Raw genomic sequence first — 9260 nt, 5'->3', positions numbered from 1 at the left:
TCTGGGTAACTCTGAATTAGCAAAGTACTATCGCCGTGGACAACGCAAGAGCTAAATATATATATATATATATATATATATATATATATATATATATATATATATATATATATATATATATATATATAACACAAAGATTTTGATTGCATGTTGATAATGCCATTACATGAAATTGATATCATATTGATTACTTTCTATTACTGCGGATTTTAAACACAAATATTGATTGTCAAAGTAACAACCTATTTTAGTCCTGTCAGAGTCATATTGCTTTGAAATGTCAAATATTAAATTAAGATATTTGTTTGTTATAATTAATATAGCTAATGTACTTTAAAACTGAAATTTGAATTAACATGATTAATAGTAATTAAGTTCAGTCTTCCAAACAAATTATGAAGTACATCCCCCCCCCACTCCCGCCCAAGTAGAGTTTTCGGGTTGCGTATCAGAGGTATAGAGACCTACTTTCTTGGAAAATATATTTTTCTTCTTTTTTAACCTATCATAATCACGTCGCTTAACATTTATTTTAATGTACATTAGTCATCCTGGGAATTTAAATTATTTTGCTTTTATATTTAAGCAAAAACCATACAGAAAACATTCAATTTTTGGGAGGGTTCGTGTGGTTCTGATGGTATTTTCACAGAGTGATCACCTTCTCAGGTAAATGAATATGAGCAATAGAAATGAAATTGCGACTCTCAGGAGAATGAGTTCTACCATGGATATTAGATAACACAAAGACTTGAAACACGATAGAGCTGCAAGATACCAGCCGTTTCATTCATACACACAGATGAAGTTTCTATAACAATTTGTGCAGCAAGATTACATGCACAGCATGGATACATTTTCCATCAACACAGAAACGTAGCTGATCTTCATATACATGTCAGGTCTGAGCAGTGTTTTTGCTGAAAGAAAATAAATATTTTTCATCTACCACAACCCAAAAAGGGCCCATTAACTTGCCCACTCCATTGTGATATTTGTTGTTATTTTAGTTTTATAATACATAGCAATTAAGATAATAATATTAAAATATAATTTTGTATACGCTTACATTACCCGTACCTTTCTATTTAAAAGTATTAAAATTACTAAATAATGTATCGATCGTAAATTAACAGCAATGCATTTTTCAATGTACGGAGTATATAGAAGTATCACATTTTATTGATGTATCTTGCACACACAAAAAAGAAATTTGTAAAGAGTTTCTTTTTTAAAACGCTGGTGTTAATTCTGTTGAAATCTGAAGTTAATTTTTTTACCTCTAGTTTCCAGAAAAGGTGCTTAACTGTCCCAAAAGATTACTACTAATTAGCTGTAAGTGTTTGCCCGTAAGGAGTAACTGCTAAATGAAACAAATAAATACATTATAATTGACAAAATATGTACCATGAACCAATTTTTATGGCCCGTGCAAGAAATTTACTTTGTGATCTTACAGTTTACTGGGTACCTCGTTTGCATGCCAATATTTGGTGAGCTATGAATGGATTTCCGTCCTCTCTGGATGTTAGTCTCAGGACTTATAATCGACGATTTATCATCCGTCCGTTTTCCTTTCAGTCTGGTTTTTACCTAATCATCAAGGTTCATTGCAACTCTTGTTTATGTACTATGCTGTATGCAGTGCAATAGACTGACAAGAACTCAATTCTGTGATATAAAGAAAGCCTTTGATTGGTCTTGAAAATGAAGGATAGCTACTTTAATTAAGAAGTTATGGGATTGACGGAAACTTATTGACAGAGATCAATAGTTACATCAGTAACATGAGTTGTTGTTATCTTCAATAGGTAATTCCTCATTACCATGTATATCAGCCGACCATGTTCATTCAAAGCGTATTATGATGATATTGATAAATCTCAAACTGGGTCAATCTATGTTTAGCAAACTACCCCTCCCCTAAGAAAAAGATGCACCCCTCCTCAACAACAAACACAACAACAACAACAACAACAAAAATCAGAATGTCTTATTTGCTAACAGATAAATTGAACATTTACTTCATTTTCAATTTGCCCTTCAATAAGTTCGATCCTTTACGTATCGTGGTCATCTTGGAATTATTTTATCATCAAGCAGTACTTGTCCTGATCGGGTTGATTTTAAGTTTAAATTTGTTTCTGTGGGTATTGGACACTTGCACAAATAACTATTATGTATAAGAACATTTATTTACGTTATATTTCGTCCGATTTTAGCAAACGGAAAAAAATCTACTCATTAGTTAATATGGTTAAATCTAAACATGATATGTATTACGGGGTCTGAGACAGCCTTGCTACCGAGTGGAACAAATAACACATGACTGGCTTGAGATCGAGGCTTTCGCTATTTCCAAAGGACCCAATAAATCACTCGATGTCAGCTGAAGGATTCTTAAACGTGCTAATACCACCCATACTTTTCCCGTAATCAGCTAACAATAAACGCGCAAGAGACGCATATTTCACACTCAATTGACTAATCCTGCTTCCCACTCGTATTATTTATCAGTACGTTTTTCTAACTCGTATTTTATTCCACATAATATGAAACATGACCCCAAACATACGCATACTTATTCCCATCTCAGATTACAGATTTACGTGAAAATATCCAGAGAATCTTTATGCAAAGAAATTACGGAGGGTCCTTTTTACGAAACTAATGCATGCTACCACAAAGTCTTTTGAATACTGATCATTACGTCGTATGCCCATTATAACGGTTTAATTACACGGGAATGAGAAACATCTTTCCAACACTGCCTCCCTATCATTAAACAAACAATCACTAAAATCAAACAAAGTTTTAAACAGAAACATAAATAAAATATCACATACACTTGGTTTATTACAGCATGCATGTAGAGAAGCGATTCATTTTGAAATTGGCTGACTGCTCTTAACAGAAAAAACAAAAATATTAAAACCGTTTGTATTCATCAAATTTTCAACAAACAATGCCGTAATTATAGAAGTGATTTGATTTCACATCTTGCACACGATATATTAATTTGCAAGTTGAGAAACTATGGCATCATGGTTCAAGTTCGTTGTGGTATGTATCTCCTTAAAAACATTTCATGATACCATGTATGATTAACGTATGAAATTGATTACCGATAGCCACACAAATTTGTCAATATATTAAAATACTGAAAATTGAAATAATTACAAGTATTATGTTAGTAATAATTACAGGCATTATTTCATTGATAATTATAAGTATTATTTCAGTAATAATTACAAGCATTATTTCATTGATAATTATAACTATTATTTCAGTAATAATTACAGGCATTATTTCATTGATAATTATAAGTATTATTTCAGTAATAATTACAGGCATTATTTCATTGATAATTATAAGTATTATTTCAGTAATAATTACAGGCATTATTTCATTGATAATTATAAGTATTATTTCAGTAATAATTACAAGCATTATTTCATTGATAATTATAAGTATTATTTCAGTAATAATTACAAGCATTATTTCATTGATAATTATAAGTATTATTTCAGTAATAATTACAAGCGGTATTTTAGTAATAATTACAAGTAGTATTTCAGTAAGAATTACAAGTATTATTTTAGCAATAATTACAAGTATCATTTCAGTAATAATTACAAGTAGTATTTCAGTCCATAATATCATATTACTTGTGCAGCAGCGATAATCTATTGTAATAAATCTGGAGTAAGGGCATTTGGTTATAGCGCCCGGTTTTAAGGAATTGTTAGATTTTTGTGATTACTTGTTTGATTATGGGAACTCGGTGCTGTGGAAATATTTCTTAGCCCGAAATAATTAGCCAGTTACTATGAGCAAACGTCGCGGAGTGAAGTGTTAGTGAGTTTTAATGATGCCATTGTTTACTTTTGGTGGATTAAGGTCAGAGCCGCATGAGCGTCCCTTTCGTTCCATAGCCCCTATTAAAATCTTGCAAGGTACATTGTTTTTGTGACTCCAGGTGCAGTATTTATGATTGGAGAGTGGTCAATCACACAATTGAATAAACGAGAAAGGACTGTTCCATCGTCGGCAGGTACCGTTTATGTTGCCATGGTGGCAAATATGATGCAAAGGTACAGTCGAAATGTGGCTTAAAACTATGATTTGACAGGCGTTGTAAAAAATATATTGTTGCCTATATTAATTGGCAGTGTAGTATAGTTTTACGGCGTGAAATGCTGACGGTACGTTACGGAAAGTTAAAAAAGAGAAACCATGCACATGTGCGCTTGATTGACACTCGGAAAGTTGAGATATCTGTGGTCTTGTATTAATTGGAGTAAAATAATTTATGGAATGGACACGTTGGGCAGAAGTTGTATGGAAGTCTTTGGAATTAGGGGAAGCCTGTGACTTCTAGCGGAATCGCGCCAGGGTTTATGATTTTCTTTTTTCCTTAGAGCAAAACGTTCACGCACCTGCTGATTTCGTATTGAGAATTATTATCATTTCATGTTTTAGTGTAGCTTATATAATAATGTATTAGTATAAATATTGACCCGAATTAGCATTTCTTTTGAAACAACGCAAATATAAAACACAACATAACATATTGATACAAACGGAAATGCAAATATCTGTAATAAAAACGAACATTTTTATCAATTTATCAATATATAAATTTGACTTTAATTGAGAGTAATCATGTTCCGGAATGAATAACCTATTATAGAGTGTGTTCTATTGAAAATTGATCTTCCTTCAGTTGTTGAACTTAGCCGTTGTATAACTGTCCATGTGCAAAACACGTATATATCTGGAAATTTGTTTTAAAAAATTCAAACAATTACTGCACGCGACAGAAACTATCATTCGATTTAATACAGCTATGCCATGCGGAAAGTGATAGTAGGTCCCAATAACTTATATCTGCCGTATCTGAATATAAATTCATTGAAATAATAAGTCGGCGGTAACATGATTAATCGAAAGACGTATGATAGAAGTATGTGCTTAGATGCATTCATTCCCATGTAACAGTTAATTTCGCGTTTTTTAAACATTGCAAAATACCTTTGTTATGTTTTTCTGAGAGCTAATAACCGTCTGACGACATTAGAAAACAAATATTTTGATGATAATGATGATGACAATGATGATGATGATGATAACCTCCAAATGTATAGATTATTTGATTAATTAATTTACCAAGCAAACATTACGTCGGTATATATGCTAATCGTGCTTAACGATGTTCAATCCCCCCCCCCCCCGTTTTTTGTTATTAGATGTACAGTATTTTGATTGACTGGTTTTGGATAGACTGTTTTCGTGCTATATTAGTTTGACTGACTGGTTTTGGATAGACTGTTTTCGTGCTATATTAGTTTGACTGACTGGTTTTGGATAGACTGATTTCGTGCTATATTAGTTTCGAAACAAGTCAGGTTATAACTCTTGAAAAGTCGTTGTTCTGAGTTTTCTTACGGGGGAATATGGACACATCCTGTTTCTATTAATTTTATGAAATTAAGCTGGGTTTTATCTTTCCGTCAAGGTTATTGTTTCGCACAACTTTACAGCCATAAGAAAGTGTTTTTATTACATATGAGTTCAACGTCTGAAAAAGAGTCCCTTTACACTTTTCTGCAAAAGCTGTTTCCTGTCGATGAGTTGCTTCCAGAAACTTGGCCTTTGCGGTTGTTCATGTGAGCGGCGTACAATCCGTCAACCTCGAATAACTCTTCAATAATTTATCGCTTCTTCGCGTGCATTGGAGAAACGTGTGTCAGAGAAAAGTTAGAATGATTGGCTTCTTACACATTAATTGGATTATCAACTTTTTATGTCGTGGCCCTCGTGATCCTATTCAAAAGATGAAAGCTTCCATTACCTAGCATCGCTAGTTTAGGAAATAGACAGAGTAATGACCAGCTATTCAAGGCTGGTTACTTTTCCATGTAATGTGGTTCTGTCTAGGATCTAATAAATGGCTGCAATTTCAATTAGATGCATAAATCAGTCTGTTTTATCCGACAGTACGTATGCTAAATTGAAAATGATGCACATAAAATACCGCTCTTTTCGTGTAATAATAGTTTACGAAACGATGAGGAATGTTACAGAACGGACAAAAATACAACTAAAGCAATTGAGATGGTACAAATGATGTATCAAGTATGCTATTACAATTCCGATGGTGCTATTTTAATGCAAATAGTTTGATTTGAATACATCTAGTACTATATAAGTTTGTATCAATGCAGAACATTTTGTTGAATCACACTAATTCCAGGTTGGAATTCAGTATAGATTATAATGACTGTCTTTATCCAATAATGCTATCAGAGCACTTTTGTATTTCCAGAAAAAATAATCATTTGAATTCAATAATTTGAATAACAACAACAAAATTCGAGCCCAAGGCTACTGGTCACAATATATAATATACAATTTGAAAGTGCTTGATGTTAAAGCACGAATGACCAAGTCTTCACAGTAACAATTAATATATAGTTCTTTACTTGACCTCAGGTCACATTTAGAATTTTCTAAAAAAAAAAAAATAGTTTCCTGTTGGAAAAAAACAAACTTCTAGAATGATCCTGATGTTTACCAAAAAAAACAACAATAACCTGTAAAATTCACTTAGGACATTCCAAAAACTTGACCCAAGTAAATATATTTAAAAACTTGACCCAAGTAAACATATTTATTTCTACTATTAATAATAATTCTGATTTTAAGGCCATGAATAATTTATTTAAACAAAATGAAATAAAAAAAAGTCAATCAGGTCAAGCAAAAATGAACTCAGTTTTGGACACGGTCAAGTCCAGCGTACAATGATATGTTACAATAGCATGTAATGAAATATAAGTTTAAAAAAAAACACAACAAAACTTCCAAACAAACAATTAAATTAAATATACATAACAGTGCAGAACTGGTATATGTGCCTAACTAAGCAGAAAACATGTCTAGACCAAACGGAACATCAGTGGTAAAGTACTGAATTTAAGCCTCAAAGGTGAATCCGGGAAAAGGGTGAAAAGATCATATCCTCTAATGGGATTTGAACAATAGGCCGCCATGTTGAAATGTACAGAGATAACAAAAGAAAAAGAAAACCTCTCCAACCACCCTCAAACAGCAACAACAACAACAACCCTAAATAAACCCCACACCTGTTGTCTAAACATTGGTTCAGAGGATTTTCATAGGATGTGTTTGCCTGCTTAGAAAGATTAACTGTAATTTGCTTTGTCTACTTAGGCGGGAAATGAAAGTCCATGGAAGCAAGCATGGGCAAGATGTAACGCATCTATTTATAAATGGTTACAGTGTAAGTTATTGTATTAGACGCCATAGCGGACAAAATCTGGTCCAAAGTGAAAGTTACAGATGAAATTTCGATGTCGCAGGTCGAGAAATCCAATATCACGTGTTGGATCAAATTATATGTACTTAAAGTTCCATTTTCTACATCGAGACTTTAAATTTTATATGTTGGATTATACAGTGGTGGTGTAAAGTTCTATTTCCTATGTCGACGTTTTACAATGTATATTTTGAATTACACAGAGGTGGTTGAAATTTCAATGTCATATGTTGAAAATCCTTCATTCACACGATGTATGTCACTGTTTGTGATGAAAGTTCCATTTCATATGGCGAGTAGCCTAATTTCGTCTGTTGAATTTCACAGCAACAAGAAGCAGCATCCTTTTTTAAAAAATAACGCTGTCCATTCACGAGAGCGACCTCAAGCGACGAAATTCAAAGTAATTATTGACCTGTGAATGTTAACTTTCAAACTGTAAATGAAAAGTAATGGCGCCTCATAATTGAATACACGAATGATGTATCTTAATACTAGATATTATTTTGAATTGTTAATGTGGGCACATCATTTCACCATATAAAAATAAAAATTCTGACAAGCACAATAAAATATCCAACCACCGCTGTGTAATTCAACAGATATAATCTAAAAACTCATCATACTAAATGGAACTTTCAACACAAACTCTTTGAACAGATTCGTAAATTAGGAATTCTCGACGTAAGACTTGAAATTTCAACCACCGCCGTGTAATTCAAACGACACAAACTAAAACTGCGACATAAAAAAAATATAACTTTCAACCACTACTGTTTAATTCAACAGATACAATTTAAAATTTCGACCTAGAAAATGGAACTTTAAGGACTGTAATTTTTTTTATACAACACGTGACATTGTAATTCTGAACATATGACATTACAATTTCAACGGCAACGTTCTAATTCGACCAGCTTTTGTCCGCTACAGCGCCTCATACTATTATATTTATTTATGTGATAATAGGTGGAGTCTAACTTGGAAATTACCACGGCAGCATGTTTTATATTCGGTCTGTGTATGCAAATTTCTGTCGATCTATGAAGAGCGCATTAACTTGAGGTCGGAGAGCAATTAGTTAGATTTATGGGGACAGGTGCTTGTTAAATTGCTATATTGCAATGATGTCTAATGTCTGTGTCGGGAGAGGAAGTGATTCTTCATTAAACCTTTGTTTAATTAGCCGTTAGACGACTAGAAAAGGGACGAGTACCTTCGATTTTCTATTGGAACTGTCAGATTTGAAATTTTCCAGATCTGTTGTTTGGAATTCTATAAGTCATGCTGACCATAATTTTGGCACCTATTTATAAAAGGCAGTAAATATATTTAATCCTGATTGGTTACACTAAAAATGTGGCGTGGTTCCCACATGGAAATCCTTGGGGTTAAATTGCCCTTATCCAAAGAAATCTAGTCAGTCTGCAATTGTCCTGCAAGAGTGAAAATACAAGGGACCCGGAGAGTAAATTTGGAAGAAATTCTCTCGTAAAACATTGGTCAAAGCAACCAGATGACGGAAAATTAGTTGTGGACTTAATTAATTGTTGTTTCGTATATCTTGTATTGCTGAACTTTAATGACAATAAGCAGGGGAAATAACACCCAATAGGGCACTATGGTTTACGTGAGTGATTTCTCTTTCATTCCTGTTTGATTAGGATTTACAGACAGTTGCAAGGAAGTGTTCGATACTCTGATAATGTTGTTCCTTATATTACCATCTAAACTCCAGATTTTACTTTCGTTTCAAAAGCGAAGCTCTGAAAACAAAATATACTGCTACAGTTTTATCTTTTCGATGACATATACAAGCAATGTAATTTCTTGTTGCGGGGGGGGGGGGGGGGTCATGCGCGTCTGTTTAAAAATACTATACATAAAACATATCATTTATAAAGTCGAAAATATTTTT

Source organism: Sinohyriopsis cumingii, chromosome 14 (assembly GCF_028554795.1).
Source record: "Sinohyriopsis cumingii isolate HCF-2022 chromosome 14, ASM2855479v2, whole genome shotgun sequence".
NCBI classification, from domain to species: Eukaryota; Metazoa; Mollusca; class Bivalvia; order Unionida; family Unionidae; genus Sinohyriopsis; species Sinohyriopsis cumingii.
This window is presented reverse-complemented; position numbering follows the sequence as displayed.